Consider the following 26,487-nt stretch of genomic DNA (forward strand, 5'->3'; position numbering starts at 1 on the left):
CAATAATCCTTTTTTTGTTTTTCTTTTTTACAATCCTGACCCAACCCAAAATTTGCCCATGAATACAAGATGAGCTAAACTCTGTGGCTAACACATATCAACCAGGAATTAGGCTATGATAAAATGAGATGGTTGAGTTAATTATTTGTAAAAAGTGACAGTCTTGTGGCACCTTATAGACTAACAGACATATTGGAGCAGGACTCTGTCACTTTTTACAGATCCAGACTAACCTACTTAATTTTTAATTAATAATTAACAAACTTAATAACCTCTGATACTTAACTATTTGTGTGACCTATCACAGAATGTGAACCCAGTTTCTCTCAGAAAAGGGTAACTGAGAAATCCACTGTACTTGTTTAAACAAATTTGTCTTTGGCTAAAGTTAACCCTCTTCAAGGCCTTTAAATAGGACTTAAGTGGAACATAGGCCTGTTGCTGGCCTTTTGCATAAGCGTGAATTTCACCCATTTTATGGGAAATCCCCTATGTGGTGAGCAGATAATTATTGATAAAGGAACTCTATAAATTTCTCCAAGAAAGTATTCTTTATAACAATGGCAATGGAGTCTGTTAGCCAAGACAGCACAACTTTTTGGTCTAGAGAAGGGGTTCCCAAACTTGGTTCGTGGCTTGTTCAGGGTAAGCCCCTGGTGGGCAGTGAGACGCTTTGTTTACCTGAACGTCCACATGTATGGCCACTCGCAGCTCCCAGTGGCTTACCCTGAGCAAGCCGCGACCCAAGTTTGGGAATCCCTGGTCTAGAGACATCACTACGCTAGAAACAAATTGTGATCAGAGAAACTTTAAATTGTTCAAACCATTATAGTTGGCTAATGGTGGAGATACACTTTTCAGTTGGGGGGGAAATTCCATAAATATTCAAAGGTTTAAGTTTTATAGCACATTTATTTCCTCCTTTGCTATTGCAAAATGTTTCATAGATAAAATGTAAATGTTAGGGCTGTCAAGCGATTAAAAAAATTAATTGCGTGATTAATCACACTGTTAAAGAATAATAGAATACCGTTTATTTAAATATTTTTGGATATTTCCTACATTTTAAAAGATATTGATTTCAATTACCACACAGAATACAAAATGTACAGTGCTCACTTTATATTATTTTTATTACAAATATTTGCACTGTAAAAAACAAAAGAAATAGTATTTCAATTCACCTAATACAAGTACTGTAGTGCAATCTCTTTATCATGAAAGTTGAACTCACAATGTAGAATTATGTAATAAATAAATAAATAAACCTGCACTCAAAAATAAAACATTGTAAAATTTTAGAGCCTACAAGTCCACTCAGTCCTCCTTGTTCAGCCAATCGCTCAAACAAACAAGTTTGTTTACATTTGCAGGAGATAATGCTGCTCCCTTCTTGTTTACAATGTCACCTGAAAGTGACAACAGTTGTTTGCATGGTATTGTTGTAGCCGGCGTTGCAAGATATTTATGTGCCAGATGTGGTAAAGATTCATATGTCCCTTCATGCTTCAACCACCCTTCCAGAGGACATGTGTCCATGCCGATGACTGGTTCTGCTCGATAACGATCCAAAGCAGTATGGACTGACGCGTATTCATTTTCATCATCTGAGTTAGATGCCACCAGCAGAAGGTTGAATTTCTTTTTTGGTGGTTCAGTTCTGTAGTTTCCGTATCAGAGTGTTGCTTTCTTAAGACTTCTGAAAGCATGCTCCACACCTCATCCCTCTCACATTTTGGAAGGTACTTCAGATTCTTAAACCTTGGGTCAAGTGCTGTAGCTATATTTAGAAATCTCACACTTGACAAAATGCTAAGAAGGTACCAATCTGCAGTGAAAGTGTTCTTGAAATGATCAACGTAGGCTGGGTCATCATCCGAAATTGCTATAACACGAAATATATGGCAGAATGCGACTAAAACAGAGCGGGAGACCTACAATTCTCCCACAATTGTTTGGTTTTTGAGTGCCTTTATGTAACAAAAAAAAAAATCTACATTTGTAGATTTCACAATAAAGAGATTGCACTACAGTACTTGTATGAGGTGAATTGAAAAATACTATTTATCATTTTGTACCGTGCATTTTTGTAATAAAAAAATATAAAGTGAGCACTGCACACTTCAGATTCTGTGTTGTAATTGAAATCAATATATTTGAAAATGTAGGAAAACATCCAAAAATATTTAATACATTTCAATTGGTATTCTATTGCTTAACAGTGCGATTAAAAGTGTGATTAATTGCAGTTAATTTCTTTGAGTTAACTGCGATTGACAGCCCTAGTAATTTTTATACTCAAATGTAAAATTGTGGGGTCCTCAGGCTACATTTTGTCAAACCTTTTCATCCTTATCTAGTAGGTGTTACAGTATTTTGTAATATTTCTCCTTTCATCTACTGTATACTAACATGATCTTGAAGGTGCACAACAGTCTTCGGCTGTTAGCACAGGCCTAACTGGAATTGTGTTAGTAGGTAAATATGTCCTCCAACTATATCAAAATAGATTGATTGGGATTCTCAAAAGAGAATACGGGAATTAGGGGCCTAAATTCCATAGAAATTCAGTGAAGTTGGGTGCCTAATTCCCTTGAAAATCCCAGCCTAAGTATAATTATATTTTAAATGGTGGGGAAGGAGGGAGGGTGGTTAAAACAACCTAAAAGCACACACAGAACAGTCCAGGTTCAAGAAACCATCATTTGATGCAAATAATTTTGCCACCTTGTCTGCCACCTTGTCTGCAATTGCTCTGTGGCTCATTTATTTATTTTGAATTCTCCCTGGTGAATATTTTTTTTTAATTGAACATAGTTTGGAGTTACTGGTTGCTTCTGGGATAATTGCTGCAAAATGAGAGGGTTTGAATTCTGAGAAGCGGTGAAGTGGATCTGAGTCTAAATCGAGCTTGAGTTCTAATTCAAAGGAATAGTCTGAGAGGTTCTGTCCCATTGAATTGTGTTGGCACTGACGCATGGGAAAGGCCTAAAAATGCAGGAAGAGAACCACAGTCTGAGAGGCTAAAGTGCCAATGCTAGGCCAATCTCAGCTACACCTCACCTCCCAGAATACTATTGATCTCTCCCAGTCTTGTTTCTGAACTGGATATCGAATGGAGATAGCACTGGTCTTAGTGATAGATCAAGTTTCAAAGGAGGTCTTATGGAGAGAGGTCAAAAAGCCCATGCTAATATTGTAAGAGCTCTCAGCAGTCTTACATATTGTTGATCGTGGAATGATTAAGGTAATTTTGCTTTTACCTCAGGTAGTTTGGGGAGGGCAGTGAGAGGTTTTTTTTCCTTGTTAGGAAGTCCCACAGGACTCAATTTTGTCTCTTCTCTTTCAACATATATATGGTGGTAAGTCCTCTGCGGGAGAGAGGTGATGCTTTGGGCAACCAGACCTGGATGACACCCACACCCAATACATGTGTCTGTCTTACTAAGCATGAATAGTGCTGTCTCCCTGCTCTGTGTCTGAGGGAAATTGGGACATAGATGAAAAACAGTTGCCTCCTACTTAGTTCAGGAAAGATGGAGATGATGATGTGGTGATAAAACACATTGAGACTCTAGCAGGAACTGTGGACTCTCCATCTAAAGTATCAAGTTGTCCAGGTGATGCACAATCTTGGAGGTTCTCTTAGACACTTCACAGCTCATGGATGCCCAGATAACAGCAGTGGCCAGAAATGCCTCTGGAAAAAAAATACTACACGCCTCTGTCTTTAAGTCGTCATCTTCTGAGTTGCACAATGACCCTAGCTCTGTACTAAGGTAAACAACCTTCCCATATCGGACTTATCTTGAGGGAAAAACATAAGCATTAGATCTTAACATAAATCCATTGGGGGAGGTGATGAGAGCATTTGTTGCTCTTTCTGGTGGCATTGGATTGTTGCCAACTCTTGTAATTTTATCACACATCTTGCAGTAGTTGATGTTTTACTGAAAGTCCCAGCTCCTTAGGCAAGGGATTTTAAAAAAGAAAGTAAGCTTTGAGCATTTGTGCTTCCAAGAAAAGATTGAAAATGTGACATGAGTGCACCATAAAAAGCTCAAAACCCAGAAGGCACTGCCAGGGTAAGTCAACCTAAGTTATGCTACTCCTAAATTACGCTCTCCTGTCGACTCACCTTACTCCTCTCATTCCAAAGGAGTACCAGAGTCAACTAGAGAGCACTCTGTGGTTAATTTTGGTGGGTCTTCACCAGACCCACTAAATCAACCCCCGCTGCATCAATCGCAGCAGCGGCGATCCCCGGTAAGTGTAGATATGGCTGAAGAGACTTAGGAGCCTAAATTCTGTTGCCTTTCAATGAGTCTTAGGTTATTTTGTTTTCTCTCTTTAGTCTTCCTATCAAATAAGAAAGTACATTCTGGGCACCACTATTCTTCCAAAGGAGGGTAACTGGAAGGAAGATAGAAGAGACCTAAAATAAACAAAGTATGCAGTGAAGATCAGTTCAATATGGAATCTAGATTTTTTTTTTTTTTTTTTTTAAAGGGGCAAGTGTCTGGGCACAGCTATTAGCTGGATTTTGAAATTTAAGGTAGATATAGCTCACTGAGTTAAAGTGAGGATGGTGGCCTATTTGGCTCATAAAGTTCTTGGGCTTACTTTTTTTCCTATTTCCCATTGGTCTTTGTATTGGGGAAACAAATACGCTAGCTATACAGACTCACAAAGAAGTTAAATAACTACATGAAGCCTTACAAAATAATGGTTGTATATTAGTTACTGTATTTAAAAAAAAAAAAAAAAAAAAAAAAAAGTAAAAATCCTAAAATGCCTGGCCATTTTGCCCCATGGCAAAGTTTACTGATGCTAATTAAGTGGGAGACTTGTGTCTGAATGTGGACTGGACTTCGGCTTACTGGATTGGTAGGAGAGTGTGAATGTTAAGGAGGTGGATTCTAGCTAGGAAGGTCAGACTCACTCTTGTACGTATCAGAGGGGTAGCCGTGTTAGTCTGGATCTGTAAAAGCTGCAAAGAGTCCTGTGGCACCTTATAGACTAACAGACGTATTGCAGCATGAGCTTTTGTAGGTGCATCCAACAAAGTGGGTATTCACCCATGAAAGCTCATGCTCCAATACATCTGTTAGTCTATAAGGTGCCACAGGACGCTTTGCTTCTTGTACGTAGGCTCTGTTGTTGATAGTTTTAAAGCATGCCACCAGCTACAGCTGCAGAACCAAGAGTTTGCATATATTCCTTGCCAGAGGAAGTGTTCTGGGAAGTGATCATAGATGTGGATCATAGGGGAAGAGTGAATAAATGCATTTCAGTTCCTAAACATGAAGACCTATTTCAAGGATGAACACTAGGATTAAAAATGGGTGGCAGATGTTGGGAGAATGAAGACAAAAAAGGGAATAAATGGAACACTTGTCTTTAACAGAACCCAGTTAATCCATTTTAAACTCAGCATAGTCTAACCCTTAACACTGTCATTTATGTCTAAGAATTTCTACTAAACTTACCTTGGTGGCATTGAATGCCTTTGCGACGTTTCACTTTTCCATCTCATTCCAAACAGGCTAATAGTACAAGCAATTCTGTTTCAAAATGTTATTTCAGATGAAGTGCAAGACGGGTGATAAAGAGAAATGATTTAATTGCAATAATTTGTATTAGAATACATTTCATAACTAAATGTCCAATGAAAATTAGAGATGGGTCCAAACCTACTCCCCGGGTCTGAACACTCCAAATCTTAAGGTAGTTTGAATTCTGACTCAATCTTGCAGCTCAGGACTATTTCTCACTAAAATGTTTTTTTGTCTGCATTTAGGGACTGATCCAAAGTCTTCTAACAACAATGGAAAATTTCCATTTTGACTTCAATGGTCTGTGAATCATGCCGCTGGTGAAAGTAATATGTTTGCATCACATATCATAATAGGAGGAGCTGGTAGTGCCAGCTACAGTTAAGGTTGCTTGATACTTCCCATTTATAAGGAAGTTTTCAGTTGCCTATAACTTTTCCAGACATCTAACTTCTGCAACAAAGAGACAAGGTCCCATGGACAATAGCCTCATTTACTACACAAGCCTGATTCATCTCAGATCAATATCCATCCTGTGCACTGAATGAGGCAGGAGTTGTGTGGAAAAAAATAGTATGTGATCATGGAATGAAAGTCTGTCCTAATGCATATGCATAAGGGAGCCAAATTAAGATTTCACAGGCACCCTTAATTATATCACTTCCTAACTTTTGAGTGCTTGACTTTGCATTAACTTTTCATGTTGGATGTAATAATACCGTACCTTTACTATATTTTATTAACAGTGTGGCTTCCTTTGACTTAGAAAGGATTTCTAGGTTGATCAAACAGATGCTATTTCAAATTTCACCAAGATATGTAAATGTAGAAAATGTAGATTGGAAATAATTCACTAACGCAGGCAGGAAGAAGCCAGACACCACCATCTCATTGGTGCTTTACAGAGCATAGTCCCCAAAATGTAAAGTATAGGTGAATGTAAGTTGATGGTGCCTGCCACCTTGACTACATCAACGTGGCAGTGTTACTGCTGGGAAGTGAATGGGGCAGAGTGTATTTGGGAGGAGCAACAAAGTCAGTCAAGGGTCATTTTTTCTCATTGTCCCATTTTTTACAATGAGCCAACGGAGGTCGCTCTACCCTTGGCTTTTAAGATCAAACTCTTTGATCACTATTCTTTTGTTTGGATTTTTTGGGTACCTATTCAGAATGTCACACAGATTTTATAAAACACAAACAAAATTCCAGTAGATTGAAATCTGTAAAACTCCCCAACACATTCCCAATAAAATTCCTCCCCGTCTGTCCACTCCTTCTCCACATCTATGGAAACTAACCTGTTCTCCACAAATGAGATCCTATTCACCCCCTTAGGAAACACCCAAGAAAACAGATTAGGGCATGCTGCAAGGTTTTAAGATCAACAAATCTAGGCATTTCTAGAAAAAAGAGGGGAGGAAATTCCAAAGCTGAGCACTCTCAAGTCTTCACTTGAAAACACCATGTCTCTAGCCATCTCCTGGTTAAATCAGGGAGTTCTCAGCTCATGCACCACAGCTGATTACAACTGTTATGGTTTTTCATAAGGAGAGAGGTGGTTGGGACCTGAAACTTAGAGCTCCCTTCACATATTTCAGATGCAAAGTAGCTATGGCAGGAGCTACTCTGCTACAGGTTTTACATCACAGAACATACTGATGATCAATTGAGTTGCATTTCCAAGATAGAACTTTAGCTTGCATCAACAAACATGGCTCCCAGTACCAGCTGATGTATTTTCTGTCTCTGCATGCTGTGACGAAGTGGGGGATTTTCTTGTTTGTTTTCTTGTTTTCGGTGGGGTTTCAATGGTTTGCATGCAGAGGGGGTGGGACTCAGTTTCCCTGGGTGTTACTGGTTTAACGAGGTGACGGGAGAGGGAGTTTGTTGTTACAGAGGACCGGAGACGGAACGTGGGACCCCAGCCAATGGCCTGGGGATGGATATCCCAGCGACCCCAACCCGGAGACCCAGCTCAGGAGCCGCAGCCAGTTCTGGCCGGTGGGAGGACAATGGACTGCAGAGTGAGGAGCCAGGGACCTACCCAGCCGGTTCCACCCAGAGACAGAGGCAAGGAGAGGAGGCCCCAGTTTACAGCCCTGTTTACCTGGAGAGAAGACAATGGACGGAGATGGGGCCTGGGGCCAGGGATCTCAGATGCCCAGCTGGGAAGCAGGGGGGCTCTGGGCTGGAGCGGAGGAGCAGGCAGAGCCCACCTGAAGGCAGAGAGATTGGGATGTGCTGGGCTGAGGGAGGCCAGGCCTGAGGCCCTGAGAGTTTCCTGTGCTGTGTTCAACTCTCAATAAATCCTCCTGTTTTATGCTGGCTGAGAGTCACTCCAGTCTAGAGAACAGGGTTGCACGGAGGCCCTGGGGGTCCAGAGCGAGTGGACTCCCTGAGGGGGCCCACGGCAGAGACAGATGTGCTAAGGCTCAGAGAGGTGCAGCTCCAGGAAGTGGAGGGGCCTGACCCTGGGAGAGAGTGGACCCCCGAGAAGGGCTGTCTCACTGAAAGGGGCACCCTCCACGGACCGCACGGGGCCAAGAGTGGGCACGGTCAGTGAGTCCGTGACACATGCCCATTACCCCGCCCTTAGGTGGGATGCAGTTTACTAACCTCCATGTAGTTGTCAGCTCCTAGGGTAGGGCAGAGCTATTGTTCCATATCCTCCTGTCTATGAATATCATAGAATTTACTCTCGTCTCCATACAAGTTGAGATACTTTGACTCACTGGAGGCATAGGGAGTCCCCTGCATTTCCATCTGGCCCTTGCAAGAACTGCAGGGGAATGCTCATTACTTCCTGCCTTCCATTACTGCATGCTCGTATAAGGAGCAGGCATAATCAATCCCATAGTTTCTCACTACAATACAATTACCTATCCCAAAATAAAATGTTACTCCACTGGATGTTTTTCAGAACCACTCCTAGAAGTTGCCCGGTAGACCAGTGAACCTAATGACACAGAGAAAAGCTTAGATATCAAGTGGGGAGATCTCTGCTATGGATTTCATGCTGCTGCTCTAATAGTCAGGTGAGACCTTTGGATAAGAAATAGCCATTACCGCCCCTTTCCACAGACAATGAATTATTATATTTAAGTAATATTGTCAAGCAGCCTGCACTGAGTACTGTTCTGTTTGTTTGTTTTTTTAAATCTACATTGAGTTTGGAAGTGAGACTAACGTGGTATGAAATTCAGACATATATAATAGCAGCTTTTGGAATATGGAGCTACCAATGTGAGTGGTGTGATATGACAAAGCTCTTGTGAGATTTGGGAGTGGTGTTGATTTACCAGGCATCTCATGAGCCTGTTGGGACTAGAAGTTGCAGGCACAAGGACTGGCAATTGCTGATGAGTAAAATGCAATAAGCTGGCCATTACCCACATTTAGAATACAATGCTAATCAACTTGAATCAAGGATGCTTCTGTGTTGATTATTTCTTGCCTGTTCGCACTCTAACATACAGACAGAACAGATGGTCATCTAGGGCAGCAAAATATTAGGGGCAGCAGGGTGTTTAACCATTCCTGATCCTCTGAGTTAATGTGGGATTGGAGAAATTTGAGAGGCGTACATCTTCTAGTTTACCTGCCCCTAGATCCAGCACTGTCTGATGTGTGCAGACTGAATGGGTTAATTCAGCCATTCTTCCCTCTAAGATGGATACATTTAATACCATGGAGTTTACTGTAAGTCTTGTAAGTCTTTCAGATGAATCCTTTAAAAACTGAGGTCCTTCTGCTCCATGAGTACATTAAAGATCCCATGGTATTTTTCATAGGGGAAGGAATTTGTTCTGGTTCTGCTTTACACTAGGGTAAACAACACTGCAAGCTGCAGAGCAATGTAGAATCAGGCTCTTTCGCTCATCTCTGGACTTTCATCTGTCCCTTCCTTGTCTTTCCCCCTTCGCTCAGCCCAAGCCACAAGTCTTACCCGCCTGTTTCTATATTTTGCACACGCAGCTGATTGTTATGCATTCCATACATCAATTGCAACTTTCTGTAACGATTACAAAAAGTCAGAAGATAGTATCATAAACTTACATGCAGCTCGAATGTTTGTACTGTACATTCATTATATCAGATATTTAGGAAATTAGGTGTATGTATCAAGTATGTCTGGGGCAGGGATCTTTTATGGTTGAAACTCTCACCAGCCAACATGATACCATAATTCTACTTGTATTGCATAGGCATTAGAGCTGTGGGGTGTGTGTGTGTGTGTGTGTGTGTGTGTGTAAATTCTGATTTTGAGATTTCTAAATCTGGCTTCATTCAGAGTCCAAACAAAACCTGGAAATTTCAAAACTCTGTGAAGGAAAATTTAAAATAATTCAGTAAATAAACAATAGTAATTTTGGATTGATCAAAATGTTTCATTTCAATTTTGACCTTTTGGGCAATTACAATACAAAATAAAGATATTCTCAATGAAAAGTCATTTCAAAACAAAAAATTGAAATGTTTCAGTTTGAGTTGTTGAAACGGGGCCTTTTGATGTTGTTGGAATAAGTTTGGGGTTTTCTAATGAAACTAATTTCTGACAATATCAACACAACTTCATGAAGCATTTCAATTTGGATGGAACTTCATAGTCTGATAGAATATTGTTCCGTCAAAGCTTTTCTGACCAGCTGTAATAGTCGTGCTGGGCAGACTGCACAAGACTTGCATTTCACTATATCATGACGTATCAGTATAAATTTCCACTGCAATTTTCCACATGTAGGGCATGATTCTGATCTCACGTTAATCAGCCAGATCCCCAGCCACTTTTCCAACTACTGGCTGCAGTGAGTGGCCCTTTAGGACCACTGAAGCTGTGTAAATAAGGCCTTCTCTAAACATACGTTGTGCAAATTTAACTAAATCAGTTTAGAAATGTGTCTTAGTTAAATCAGTTGCACACCTTTCCCTCGTCTTTCCCCCACCATCCCTGTCGGAATATTCTTCAATTATTTTCGGAGTACTTTATATCCAGTTAGTTAGGTTGGTAAGGAATAGAGTCAAAGAAAGGGGTTGCACTGATTTTTAACTAAATCGGTTTCTGCTAAAGCGTATAAGTTAGGTCAGTGCAACTTGAGGCCCTGTACATGTATCCGTACCATTGTGTCTAAACCAGTTTAGTTAAACTTGTACAAGCTTACATGTAGGTACTCTTATTTCTCTTCAGGAGTGGCTTATTTCAGTTTGAGCCACCTTTCCCCCTCTGGCTCAGATTCAGGCTAGGTCTACACTACCCACCTGAATCGGCGGGTAGAAATCGACCTCTCGGGGATCGATTTATCGCGTCCCGTTGGGACGCGACTATCAATCCCCGAATCGACGCTCTTACTCCACCAGCGGAGGTGGGAGTAAGCGCCGTTGACAGGAAGCCGCAGAGGTCGATTTTGCTGCCGTCCTCACAGCGGGGTAAGTCAGCTGCGATACGTCGAATTCAGCTACGCTATTCACGTAGCTGAATTTGCGTATCTTAAATCGACTCCCCCCTGTAGTGTAGATGTAGCCTCAGTCCAGTGGAGCTACATCTGGGTAAAGTTACTGAGAGACCAGAATCAGGACCACTTTTTTTTTTCTTTTCATTCTAATGTGTATAAGAATAGCAGTATGAATATTTAAATCCAGGGGAATAGAAACTCCCCCCAAATGGGATGGGTGGGGAGGATAGGAGCGGGAGTGAGGAGAGGTACTGAAGCAGGGGCACCCAGCTCCAGGTCCTGGAGGTTCCTACCTACTTCTGGGCCTGTTCCAGCCCCTCCAGGACCCTGCTCTTGTCTCTGCCCCTCCACTTCTGAAACATGCACAAGTTTACATGGTGGCAGAGCCCCCACAATATTTCCATTGCAGGTTCACTAACCCCTCTCCCCTTGCCCTTGTTGGTTCCTCCTCTCTGCTTAAATCCTCTTCTGTGTAATTGTCATTTCCACTGACCATTGTCATAGGTCACTAACCTGGAAGAAAGTCCAGTAAAGAGAGAGCAAAGAGAAGGATCTGCAAAAGAGAAAATTAGTGGTCATGATGCTAGAGAAAGTAGCTTCTGCTGGCTTTGCAAAGTTGGGAACATCAGGGTAAGTTTAGAGAAGCACTGTGCTGTTGATAAGAACAGGAAGTGAGACATCATATATGTCATAGGTATGGGGGCTACATGTTGTGATCCAGCCATAGAACAAGCAACATGTTTAGGCTCTGTCATAAGTTGAGCTGAGCTTTTTTAACCAGGCATGACACACTTACCTGAAATGGATGCAACTCAACTGTTGAGTTGTAAACAAAGAGCTTCACAACACACCCACAGCGTGAACTGTGTTAGAACGTGCATTCTTACCATGCTGTCTGTGTGTGTCTTGATGTTTTCTGAGAAGCCATTTCATGCTCCCTTGGCAGGTGATGGAGTGCCAAGAGTACACGTACACAGAGTGGCACCAGCAGTGTGTGCAGCAATGCACTTTGAGATGTCCTACTTCATAAATAGCTGTGAGGAAGAAGGACTAGGCAAAATATTTACACAGGCAGCAGTACGGTATCCCATGTACACAGCGAAATAAGAGTATTAACATCTTGTTACAGAAATATAACCACTTGCCATCTTAAGGCACTAACAAATGTGATATGTGGTTAGCTGTCATGCTTACTAACCACGTATTAAACAAGTTGTGTGTATGATTACAAATCATGGTTAAAGCCAGCCATGTTGTTAACTGCTTACAAACTTGGTTTAAAAAAATTCTATTGTACACAGAGCATTAAAATTATTTTGGGTTAGGAAAAGGTGAATTAATTTATATTAAACAACTGACAGAAATCTTCACTGCACACTCAAGCAGAACTTTTATTGATACTTAAAAATGTATGGATAACTTTTTTTCATGTTCTCATGCCTCTGTAAATCTTTGTTAAATAACCAGGCCTAGAAGTGAAAGTGCCGTGCCTAAATACAGTCTGTGAAAGGTTATTCTCATGCCATTTCCTATATGGACAGCTCCAGGAAATCTCTCAAGGAAACTTGTTGTTTGTGAGATTTTCATTTTGCTTTCTTGATCGGAAATGTTTGGATGTGTTGATCAGTATCCAAACTTTTGATTGTATCACTAAATGGAACTTCTAAAATTACAGCTGCATTTTTGCAAACAATCCAGATGATGTGGTTTGAAAATTGTATGAGGGTTCTCTTGTCAGAGTCTGCCTGACATGGACTGATGCAGTGGTGCTGTTTTCTAGGGTATTCGCTTGTTGATACTTCCTGCAGCTGATTTTGCACTTGTACCTCCAAGGGTGTGTGAGCTGATATCCCATGATGGTTCAGTGGTTGACTACAGCTTTACCTGATATGTCGCTGCACATTGCAATCAGGATTCTTACATACCCAAGAGGCTGACCTCATCCGAGACCTGGCTAGCAGGAAATTAGTGAACGGTGGCAATAAGGTTTGGGCTGTACTTGGGTGTAGTGGTATAAATCCTGGCATAAAATGTGTTGGTTATGGAGGCAGAATTGCTCTAGGGCAGTGTTTCACAAACCTTTGTTTGCTGTGCCTCCTCTTCATGAAAATGAAATTAATGCTCCGAGCCCCAAACCCACCATGTGGAGGGACCCATCTTCTCTGCTTCCCCAGCTAGCCCTTAATACCACCTCCTTCCCCATATTTTGGGTTAGGCTGATGTAGAGAATACTCCTATCAATCATGTTTCCATCAGGGTCTGAAAACCATTTGTGCATGGATACAAACTGACCTTCCACCCAAAGAGAATGCAGAATTCAGCCTAAGCTAGCATTTTCTACAAATCATTTAACAAGATGTGTTTTTTTTTAAAAAAAACTTTCCATTTGCTAGTTTGGAGGACACCCAGTTAGGAAGACAGTCCAGAGGACCCATATTTCCTGCAGCTAGGAGTACTTTAGTCAAGTTTAGAGATAGACTAGCACAATTAACACAAGCAAAATTTTTCTCACTCTATTTATATAACCTACTCAATTTCTTTAATCTGCACTGGAACAGGATCTTGCAATCCATGACTTTAATTAAGTTTCCCGAGTTGTGTGAACTTCATAACTTTTCTGCATAAACAAGCTGGCTCACTGAACACATTTTTTTTTTTCCAAACTCCCACTAGCTGAAGCAAAAATGTCAGTTTTTTTACCATGATAATGATCTTACATTTATATAACACTTTTTCACAAACAGTACAAAGAACAAATTCCTTGAGTAGAGCTGACAGATCTCCCAGATTTGCTATACAATCCTGCTTGCCTTTAAAAGAGCAGAAGAAAACTAATTCTTTTATTCCAACTTACTAAATCACGCCAATGCAAGTTAAACATCTCCAGGGTGCACATCACTGTACAAAGCCTATGTGAGTGCCTGGGCAAGTAGAATATAAATCTGTATGTGCAGTACAGTGCTTTCTGATATGTTCTTTATTGGTTCATTTCTTCCTTCCCATCCCCCAAGGGTTGTTGCAGGCACCTTGCTTTATTTCCCAGAGAGCAGCCGAAAAACCACATGATCATGTGATGAACCATCTCATAAGACAACATTTCAGGTTGGACACACGCCAATCATTTTGGACAAAGAATGTCCTATCCAAACGAAGCTGGAAAAATCCAGGCAAGCCAGATGGGTAATTGTCTGGAGTATTCAGGGAAATGGTAGATATTATGGTTCACTGACTATCCAAGGTGGCTTGGCACATTTATCATTTTAAGCCATCTAGAATCATAGTAACCAAAACCCAGTGGCCTGATCCTGTCAGTTTGATTTTGTTCAATACAGTCAGATTTTTGGCCTAAGCATTACTTGTATCTCTATCATGAATAAAGTTTCTGTGCTGAAAAAGTAATGGGGAGTGAAGCAGAACCTGACAATCAAGGAAATGTTTTAAGCCTTAGCTACTAAGATCCTGCTGCCTTTCATCCAGGAGTACACAGCACTTACACAGAGCAGTTTGAGAGCTGAAAATGAAAAGTCTATTTTATTCTTCTTTATGTAAATATCTGTATAGCCAATAAATATTCTGTAGATTTATTTTTGAAAACATAAGCAAAGTTAAAATGTGAAGAGGATGAAGCAACTTACATCAACACACATGCAACCAGTGCTGCTACTATAGCTATATCTGGAAATCTTTGTTCTTAGCACCACAGAGTTTTTGCATTTTTAAAATCATCTTAAATCATATTTAGTCTTTATAATGTCATATGAAAACTTTTTGCTAATATTCAAAGAAGCTATTGATTAATTTTATACAATAAAGTAGGTAAAACCAAGTTAAACTATTATTCAGTACATGAATGGCTATAACTATATGCCAGCTATATGTTGCCATAAGTCAGTATTGACCTTTTTATCAACAACTTAAGAAAAAACAAATACATTGTTTTGTGATAAGAATAACATATTAATTAACCAAAAATGTTGTCCCATGATTTATTTACAACGATTTTTAAAAATTAGGTGGTTTGTATCTCTAACAAATGCTGTCTCATAGTGTAGGTGGTCAATACCAGCTTCTGTATAATGATGAAGAGGTGAATCCTGTTGAATGCAGTCTCCCTTTACTTCGCTGGAAAGATTTTTAGCACACCAGTCTCATAAAAATCCAATCTTTTTGCTATAAGGAATAGCTCTTCAATATTGTAACAGCTACAGGGGGAAAATAAAAGATGCTACAATTATATTTTCTTACCGGGGGTGACCTCTAGTGTGAAACAAAGGCATTTTAGCATTCTTTTGGGTTTGAAATGACAGCTTTTGCCAATTACACCAGATTTCTCATATTATGTGAGTGTCTAGAGGACCACAAATTAGAGGTAATTTGTCTTTTTTAAAACAAACAAACAAACATTTTACGTGTAGTAATTCTGTCCTCTCAATCCAGAAACTTCTAGCCATGTTTCTTTATATTTTTCCCGTTTTCTCTTTTTGTGTTTTAAATAACTGCACTTTTAAAAGGCAAATTTCCTGATTCAGATTCTGTCCTGCAATTTATGACTTCATTACAGGAATTAGAACTGCAAGGTGTGTAAGCTCTTGCATGTTTATCCCTATTCTTCCTCTGTCCTCCCCTCACGCCCCGCCCCCCATGCATTTGGTATGTATATGTATGTACAGATAAATCCATAACTAAGTTTTGTTAAATAAACCCCAATTAAAGAGATGCCAATGAATATTAAGTTACAAGGTCTCAAAACTCAGAAAATATTAAGGTCAAAGACGTATGTATAACTTTAACTCCACCCCTTATATATGTGTGAAAGTATGTGCTCACACATGTATGTAACAATATAATTAATTACATGATGGCATACATGTTGATCAAATATTTTAATATACTGGACTATACAGTTTTTTCCCCTTCAACTTTAGACACCATCTTGTCATACTGTACACTTTGGGTATTCATGTATATGAAAAATATATGGTGATCAGTTCTTGATATAGTTATAACAGTAAATACTACTGCACATGTACAAGTTACATAAATTCACAGCTAACCTGGCTTCCTAATTAACAATCTAGTCCCTTGAATTGCCCATGAGAGAGACATGGAGTTTATGTCCAGTACAATATGCAATAGTTTAGTGTTATTCATAAATCCATTTGGAATCTGTGAGGAGTATAAAATAATTATCAAATATTAATTTTCTTTGCAGAGAAACGTATATGGAATTATCATAATTCCAAATGGTGTTATCAGTTTCAATAGGAGATGAATAATTATTGAGAATGTTCTCCATTCATTAACAAAGAGGACTTTAGTATGAAGACCATCAAATAAAAGCCATATTAAAAATAATTTACTGCATGTTTTTATTCTCTAATTAGGGGCTTAACCAATGTGGGCTTGTCAGGAAAGCAATAGCATTAAAAGAGAGAATTTAAAATGCAACATTTTAATCTAGGTGGAGAAAATACAAGAAAAGTCTGAATAGGACATTTTAAGCTTCTGAAATTCATCAGAAATTAAATATGAGAAACCATTCATATTATTCATTTTGCTGAGTTCCTAAATTGTGGTTACTTCTGCAGCCCCAATGCCTCAGGCTGTGACGTTGTCAGATGTCTCAGACTGGGCAACTCTAAGGCCGGTCAGCATTTGTCTTGGAGACTTCTAAAGACCAGGGTCTGCAGAAGGTGGTCTTGATGATTCAGTAGGTGGCACCCCTTCCCTTGAGTCAATATTGAGCCCATTTCTTAGCATGGTGATAGGAGGCACTGTACTGTTGAAGATGCCATCTTTCAGGTGGTCTGTAAAACTGAAGAGTTGAACCAAGATCTCCTCTCCCCCACATCACAAAAGGATTCTGTTTTGCAAGAGGAAGGGTGATGGCCAGGGTTTGCCTTGGCCAAATTCCAACAGTTCTAATTACACTCTGCCAATTTTAATTACTCTGCTAGTTTTAAATGACACTCTCCTAAATTGTTTTGCAGGGGCTTTTTGTTCCAACTCAAAAGTGGCTGCTCTTCAGATTGTTCAATTCACTTCTGTGTTAACATTCTTAAAACAGCTCAGTATTCAGAAGCAGGTCTTTTTAGAAGCAGATGCAGATTGCTGCTTTCGATTAGAGTGTAGTATACATGGCACATGCTGAAGTGTATTTGCTGTGATGACTTTTTCCACTTTTCATTGTGAGTCATAACTTTAAGTGTCAAATATTTGCAGATCTCGTGCTCATCCATTAATGCACTTAAATTGTTTTACATTCCACTTACTGGTTGTAATATTGTATAGCAGACGTTGTATAGCTTTAAGCCTGTTTTCTCAATACAAGTTTGTCTCCCCAGATTATATTACAAAGAGAGGCCCCTGTTATTCCTGATGAAATAACCTTGTGCCCTAGTTTGTGTGTTTTTCAATCTCTGGAGCTTCTGTTTCAGCATCTGGATCTCAGTCTACAGTTGAGCAAAAGGACACAAATCTCCTCATTCCAGAGTGACCACCGAATGTTCAATTAACAGGGAGATGAGATCATGATTAATCCAAATGAGATAATGGATATTGGAGCGAGAAGGGGTGTACTGGGGGTGTACTTCGATTCCCGGGTAATGGGTCCTGAGATCCATGATGAGTGCTTACATTTCAGGGCATGAATTCTTGTTCAGGTGATGCAAAGTCAGATTTTGTGAACTTGATTAAGCTGCAGTGAGAACTCAAGCACTCCAAATGAGCCCAGCCATATTCTAAAGTTTGTGTGAAGTAGTGTGTGGCTTAGGTTGAACTTGAAGACTTATTCAGGGCTGTCTTGTAGTAAAGTTATTTTTCTCTTTAGTTGTATGCACATTATATGTACACTTAGTGCTCAGTGGTTTGAGCATTGGCCTGCTAAACCCAGGGTTGTGAGTTCAATCCTTGAGGGGGCTACTTAGGAATATGGGGCAAAATCAGTACTTGGTCCTGCTAGTGAAGGCAGGGGGCTGGACTCGATGACCTTTCAAGGTCCCTTCCAGCTCTAGGAGATAGGATATCTCCATTAATTACTTATTACTAATTGTACTGATGGTAGGAATTAAATCAGTCATGTGAAACAAAACTAACTTTTTGCTAAACTATTTAATGGAAATGGTTTACTGAAGGATCGATTGGATTTTAATGATCCACATATGGATCCACAGAAAAAAGAAATGTTGCAGAGACCTCCAATTGTTATATAGACCTCCAAAGCCAGCCTTATTAAAAGAAAACGCAGGTCTAATTTTGTCATTCCACAAGTCAATTTGCAGAAGGAGACTTTTTTAAATGTATACAATATCATCACATATTCAGAAATAAGTGTTTAAAACTCTTATGGTGAGTAGGGGCCTGGAGTTTCCTGAAAATGCCAAAGTAACGTTTGCCATGTGAAACTCTGTCAATATCTGAAAGCTCACTATGTGCTGAGGTGGAGTGATCACTGTACTTGGAGAGATGTTTTCACGTATACTTTAGAAGATCACAGGTAGAATGCATAGGGAGGTATTTTTCCTCATATCTCTCAAAATAGCTATATTGGAGAAATGTACCTCTTACACTTATGGGAGACTTTATATATACAATTCATGTAATAATGATATCCCTTACTGAATATCTCTTATTTTCTCCCCTACCTTCCCATTTTTCTTTTTTCCCTGTTTTCTTCATTGTTTTCCTGGGTCCGGCTCAAGATAACAAGTTCTGGGAATTTTTTATTTTGTTTTTTATTTCAGGAACAGTTTCTGTAAATAGATTTTTTGCTCTTCATATTGGTTCTTGTGAGATATCTTTTCTAAGACCTGGGTGGCTAGGGTTGATATGCTGTCTAACTAATGAGATGTCTTTGCATGGTGCTCAGTTTACATTGTAAGGAATTTTTTTTTCTGTATTTTCCAAATACCCTGTTCAAAATACCTACAGAAACTGCTTATTTATGGTGAAATTAAAGGGATCCAATTCATCACTGGTATAACATCATTCACTTAAACCCAAGGATGAATTTGGCCCAAGTTTCTTTAGTTTATATTCATACTGCAGTACTTGAAATACCCTTATGTTGTTGTCCTACGGCTTTTCACATTTACATAGCCCATTCTGACTCTTTCATAGAGCAGAGAGTAACTGCTAATGTGGTTTGTACTGGGCAAAGGGGATATTATAGCCACGTAAGTCAAGGCTGAAAGTAAGAAATTTGGCTCAAGAAGACCAATCCAGTCAGAGAGCTCTTCTTACATACACAGTTCAGTAAAAAACAGTCTTCTCACACCCAAACTTCAATAAACAAGGGAGTTTTTTAAAAATCAGAGTCTTTCTTCAGCTCACAATGGGGCTGGTTTCCAGGTCAGTCCAAACCCACAGAAAAAGGAGGGAGAAACATCACTGTTCTCCCTTTTTTGTAGCTCTTGGGTTTCCTTCATGCAGGCCTGAGCCTGTGGCAAAACTCCCACTGACTTCAATGGGTGAAGGATCCTGGGTTAATGGAACAATTAGTCCCAGATGAGCCCAGCCCAGCCCCCTGCTTGGCCTCCTTGACTTTCCCTGAAGTGAAAAACATACGCCTGTTGCAAGTTCCTCATTAGAGAGTGAGTAATAATACATTCCCCACCAGATACAAGGCAGGAGCTATACACCATGGTACAAAAGAATTTTTCTTTTAAGAGAGACCCTACAGGTTAATGTTTCCAAGCAGTATGTACATGAGAGGATTGCTCATCAGTCGTCTTATTTGTTGCACAAGTACAATGAAAGCGTAGTTCTTCATGCATGTCTCAGAAGGCTTTAACAACCACACTGTCCATTCAAAAACTCTGAAGTCATAAGAGCAGAGATATGCAAATATTTTAAATGACTAAACCCACCATTCAGATAGCCAATGTATGGTCTTTCAACGGGAAATACCCACTCATGTGGTAGTGGTTACTTTTCAAACACACCCACTTTAAGAGTTGAAGACTATGAATGATCTTTGCTACCAATTAGAAAATCAGTGCTGTCTATCCTCTTTTTTAAAACCAACCTGCAGCTAACCAATGTTCAATGAAATTCCCAACAGCAGTATGTACTATGAAATACTTTCCACTTATCTAAGCCCAATTTTTATGAGGGGTTTGGATGTCTCTAAACACTTTTGAGATTATAAGGTAGTTACAATATTGAGGCTACCTGCAAGCCTCCAGAGAGCTATTTGGTTAGAAGATGCTACCAGTTTGAATCTCTCATCAACCTTTTTCTAATCAAAACACTAATGGGACATTTTATTTGCCTGTATTATGCTTGAATTATTTTTGAGTTTTAACTTTATTAGTGAATTTGATCTCACTCCTGCACAGTGTTTTCTAACTTTTATATCCTTGACAAGTCTGTCCCTGGAAAGCATTTTGTAACATAAAAATTATGCTACTAGTTCAAAGTAGCATTTTCTACTCTCACACCACATGTGGATAAAGTGTAAAATATATTGTTTGGTGTGTACACAAATTTTAGAATTCATTAATTTGGAAATTAAGAATGAGACAAAAAAAAAAAAAGATAATTTCAGATTTACCCGTCGCTATACTTACTATATTGTGATTTATCACTGGTGTTTGTTTTTGGGACACATTTTATGAATGTGTCCAAGATCATTACTTTAATTTGAAGAGCTGTATGTTGGATTCTGTTTATGCCCAAACCATGGATAACCGTTTCAAAAGTGCATAAGTGACGTAGGAGCCTACATCCAATTATCAAAATAACTTAAGTGCTTAGGCACTGAGCAGCCTAAGTCCCATTAACTTTCAGTAAGAGGTAGGCTCCTAAGTCACTTTTGAAAATAGGCTCCTAAGTTGTTTGTATTTTTTAAAGCAGCTTTGTCTCCAAAAGAATATTTTATTTTGTTCATATGAAACTACACATAGTAGCACAAACCAATAAAGACAATTGTTCTTGAGGTTTTTTTTGTTTCTACTCCTGTGGCTGAATGATTTTTACCTTGAAATCCATCATAATACAATAGAGGATTTAAATGATTGGTAAAATAATGTTGAGAGGAGAAATCCATTGGCTTCACCTACAATATACCTACCTTCTCTGTGGATAAAAAAACAGACTTTAATCTCTAGTACCCTCACTACTGCACATATCATGAACCATACAATTCATTAGTTTAAATTTTATGAAAACTACCTGCTGTTTAAAGCAAGCACTTTGGCTTGTAATGGGCTCTGTTGCATTTAAGATCCTTTCTAGAGACATTTTATTGACCAGACAGCCCAATTAGGTTTGTAAAGTAATGTCAGGATGATCTGTCTTTATAGGTGCTCTGTGTTAATAGCTCTCAGGACTCTATTAAAGTTGTGTGGATCCAATAGCTGACAGTATAAGAGTGAAGCAGGAAATTAGTATATCACACACTCATAGTAAACATCACTTTCAGACGTGGCCTTTTTCACAACACTCCAATGTTTAATGTCTGTCATTTAAGCTCTTCTTTAGAGTCATTTTCCTTAGTCTCATCCACTGTGCTGTAGCTGTTTGGAAAGGGTGCTGCTGTTCTGCCTGATTGCAACAAATGCTTGGAATAAAAACATGTTTAAACTATTAATGAACTCATTCAATGAAAATGAGAGCATGAACAGCTTCCAAATTTAAATTGCACATCTACGTAGAGTACTGGCTATGAAAGTGGACTTACTTGAATAGTGGATAAGGTATTAAAAGAATGACTGTGATAATGAATGCAATACATTAAAGTACAGTCATTATTGTTTAACAGTCTGATTTCTGCTCTTCATGTCAGTTTACCCACCTTCCACATCAGATCACCTAACATTTGATCTTTTTTTTTTTTTTTTTTTCATCTCGTATCTTTACTTCTGAAATCTCGGTGCAAGTACAACCACAATTACCTCGCCATCTTCTGATATAATTACAATATTTTATATTTCAGTGCTCATTTTGGTCATAGTGAGTAAGTTGGCTCACATAACCTTTGTCTGACTCCTTTTTATACTTCTTTTAACTAGTCTTAATGTGTACAGCCTTACTGCTTGCTATGGCATCTCTTGTCGTTTGGGTTTTCAATAATTCTCACTTAGCCTTTTCTGTCCCTTTGTATATACAATTTGCATTCATTACACATTATGCACAACTGTTACCATCTGCTCATGTGTAATAATTCTTTATCACATTGGTCCAAATTCTTGGGTTGTGTCTGCACAACCTCATTAACTTCAATATAAGGTATTCATAACCACTCTGCTTCTGTTGAGAATAAAGTTACCATATCTAAGCTTTAAAGGCTCAACCCCAAATAATAATAATAATAAAAAAAAAACTGTTGGTGTGATGGTGTATGAGTATGCATATAGGGTAGCAGGAAGGCTATGGAGATGGCATATTCAACCAGAAGGGAAAGGCAGGATGCTAAAGGAAGAAGGCAGGGGGACAGCAAAAAGTCCGGTATAGCATATCTTTATCATTTCCAGAGAAAGCACAGTTTTAATCTCTCCAGCATCATTGCAAACTAGAGCATGGTCTGGGTTATAAGGGGATATCACTCCATCAGCCTTCTGATGGAGGACCCAATAAGCCTTTTATTTGGTATCTGCTCTTTAGACACTCAAGGCCTAAGTCTGAGCCAACTTGTATTGATTTTAAACTGGTGTGACTCATTGACTTCAATGGACTGACTCCTGATTCTCACCAGTGTGCAGTCAGAAGCTCTGTGTGTGTGTGTGCCAGAATCTTCTTAACAATACTCAGCATTAGCAATAAAGATTATATGGCCCAGATACAGCAAGATACTTAAGCATGTGCCTAACTTTAAGTATATGACTAGTCCTGTTGACTCAACTGAATTAGGGTTGTGGTGAACAGGATCAGTTCAGCTAGTCCAGCCTAGCTCCTCACGAAATATGGTGGTAGTTGGAATTCAGGAGACCTGTATGAAAACAAATTGGAATGAACTAAGAGCTATGTTAAAATATGGCTATTCTTGTCTTTGACTCGTACCTTTTTCTCCTCCTAAGCAGGCTGCAGTTTCCTGTCTAGTTATTCTCCATTAGCTGTGTCTCAGCTCCCTCCCATATATACAAGTTCCTATGTTTATTTCATATTTACATAGATTTTGATGTAACACTTATTTAGGCTTGAACTAGAGCACTAGCAGTAAGTAGAATAAGGGGGTGGGATTTCAGTACTGCCAATCTTTACACCAAAAAAATTAAAAATGAATAAAGTGAATTGAGTGCTTATTAGAGGTGGAGAATTAATAGGCATAGTGTGAATGGACCTTTATGGGCTTCCCTACAGAGTTCTGCCAAATCACGTATTTATTGGTTTTAAAAAAAAGCCATAAAGGATTATTATGTTCATGCAGTCTGACCTGCATAAAACAAGCCATAAAATTCAATACACCACAGTCCTGCCTGGTAGTATCCTGTTATTCCAGTTGTGCATGTACTAAGGGAGTTCAAGAGAACTGGAATTTTCTCCAAGAGACAGTATTAAAAGTGCAAAACCAATTATGCCATTGCTAAGAAAGATAGGAAGAATAATAAGAGGCCAATATGGCTCCATCAGGAGCTCTTTAATGACCTGAAAATCAAAAAGGACTCCTATAAAAAGTGGAAACACAGACAAATTGCTAAGGAAGAGTACAAAAGAATAGCACAAGAATGCAGGAACAAAACCAGAAAGGCAAAGACACAAAATGAGTAACAAGAGCAAGAGATATGCCAGGCAATAGGAGATTCTATAAATACATTAGGAGAAAAAGAAAGATGAAGGAAAGTGTAGGTCCTCTACTTAGTGGGGAAGAAATGCTAATAATGGGTGACATCAAGAAGGCTGATGTATTTAATGCCTATTGTGTTTCAATCTTCACAAAAAAAGGTAGATTGTGACAAAATATTAATTGTGTTAAGAATCAACAGGAAGGAAGGAACACAAGCCAAAATAGGGAAAGAACAGGTTAAAGAATACTTATGTTAGATGTATTCAAGTCAGCAGGGCCTGATGAAATGCACCCAGGGTACTTATGGAACTAGCTGAAACAATCTCAGTAGAGTTGGCAGTTACCTTTGAGAACTCCAGGAGGATGGGTGAACTCCCAGAGGACTATAGAAGAGCAAACATGCTAAAAAGGGGAAAAAAGAGGACCAGGTAAATTATAGACGAGTTATCTTAACTTGGATATCTGGAAAGACACTGGAACAAATGATTAAACCATCAGTTTGTAAGCACCTAGATGGTAATAGGATTATAGATAATAGCCGACATGGATTTGTCAGACCAGCCTGATTTCCTTCCTTGACAGGGTTACTGGCCTACTGGATGTGGGGGAGGCTGTAGATGTGATATATCTTGATTTTTAGTAATGCTTTTGACAGTCCCAAATGACATTCTCATAAGCAAACTAGGGTAACACAGTCTAAATGAAATTATTATAAGATGGGTGTGAAACTGGTTGAATGAACATACTCAAAGAATAAAAACAATGAGGAGTCCTTGTGGCACCTTACAGACTAACAAATTTATTTGGGCATAAGCTTTCGTGGGCTAGCGCCCACTGTATTTTTCACTTTTTCACATGTTCATCAGATGCATGAAGTGAAAAATACAGGAGCGGGTATAAATACATGAAAGGATGCTTTACCAAGTGTGAGGTCAATCTAACGAAAGCTTTTGCTCAAATAAGTTTGTTAGTCTCTAAGGTGCCACAAGGACTCCTCATTGTTTTTGCTGATACAGACTAACACGGCTACCACTCTGAAACTCAAAGAAAGTTATCAAGGGTTTGCTGTCACACTAGGCGTTGTTTCTAGGTGGTCCTGCAGAAGTCTCTCCTGGGTCTGGTACTACTCAATATTTCATTAATGACTTAGACAACAGAGTGGAGAGTCTACTTGTAAAATTTGCAGATGACATCAGCGTGGGAGGAGTTGTTAGCACTTTGTCTTTGGACAGGATTAGAATTCAAAATGACCTTGACAAATTGGAGAATTGGTCTGAAATCAATAAGATGAAATTCAATAAAGACAAGTGCAAAGAACTATACTTAGGAAGAAAAATCAAATGCACAATTATGAAATGGGTAATAACTGGCTAGATAGTAGTACTGCTGAAAAAGGATCTGGAGGTTACAGTGCAGTGGTTCTCAAACTTTTGTACTGGTGACCCCTTTCACATAGCAAGCCTCTGAGTGTGACCCCCCCCTTATAAATTAAAAACACTTTTTAATGTATTTAATACCATTATAAATCCTGGAGGCAAAGTGGGGTTTGGGGTAGAGGCTGACAACTCATGAACCCTCATGTAATAACCTTACGACCCCCTGAGGGGTCGTGAAATCCTGTTATAGTGGATCACAAGTTGAATATAAGTCAATGATGTGATGCAGCTGCAAAAAAAGCTAATATTCTGGGTTGTACTAACAGAAGTGTCAAATGTAAGACATGGGTGGTAACTGTCCTGCTCTTTTTGGTACTGGTGAGGCCTCAGTGGGGAGAGAACCACACTTTAAGAAAGATATGGATAAATGGGAGAGAATCCAGAGGAGAGCAACAAAAATAATAAAAGGTTTAGGAAACCTAACCTATGAGGAAAGAATAAAAAACTTGTGAATGCTTCTTCAGAAAAGAAGACTGAGTGGGGACCTGATAAGTTTTCAAATACATTAAGGGCTGTTGTGAAGAGGACAGTGACCAATTTTTCTCCATGTTCACTAAAGGTAGAAGTAGTAGTAATCAGCTTAACCTACAGCAAGGGAGATTTAAGTTAGATATTAGGAAAAACTTTCTAACTATATGGAATAGGCTTCCAAAGGAGGTTGTGGAATCTCTGTTATTGGAAGTTTTTAAGGCTAGATTAGACAAACACCTATTGGGGAAGTCTAGGTATACTTGGTTCTGCCTCAGTGTGGAGGGATGGATTAGATGGTCTCTCTAAGTCTTTTCCAGACTTAGAATCATTGAAATGTATGACACTTGTGTGATGTGGTGAAGGCAAATGACCAGCACGGAGTAGTAGGAAACCAAAAAATCCACTTGTTGCCTCAGCAGAAATTTTTAACTCAGATCTCTGAAGGTGAAATGCTGCTGTATTACTTCACTGCACCGAATATACACTGATGAGATTGAATTATACCTGGTGTTTACTGCACAGCTTAACAGCCTGAACATGTGACGCAAAATGTTATGGTGCACTGCAACCCAGCAAATACTATGTTTGCACAATATGGATTTTTTCATCCTCTCTGAATAAGAACAAAGGGAAACGATCTAATGTGACTATTCCAATCATGAATTACCTTTGGATTTGTATTATTACTCTTTTTAGTAAACAAACAAAAAAACTGAACTTGCTGTGTTTGCATGGCATCTGACACTTCAGAATGTCCTCTCTACAGCCAGACCTCCAATCTAGTTTTGTCAACAACAGCAAGAATAATAAAAATAAATACAAAAAACAACAAAACCCCAGCCATTCAGCAG

This window comes from Malaclemys terrapin, chromosome 6, assembly GCF_027887155.1.
Source record: "Malaclemys terrapin pileata isolate rMalTer1 chromosome 6, rMalTer1.hap1, whole genome shotgun sequence".
NCBI classification, from domain to species: domain Eukaryota; kingdom Metazoa; phylum Chordata; order Testudines; family Emydidae; genus Malaclemys; species Malaclemys terrapin.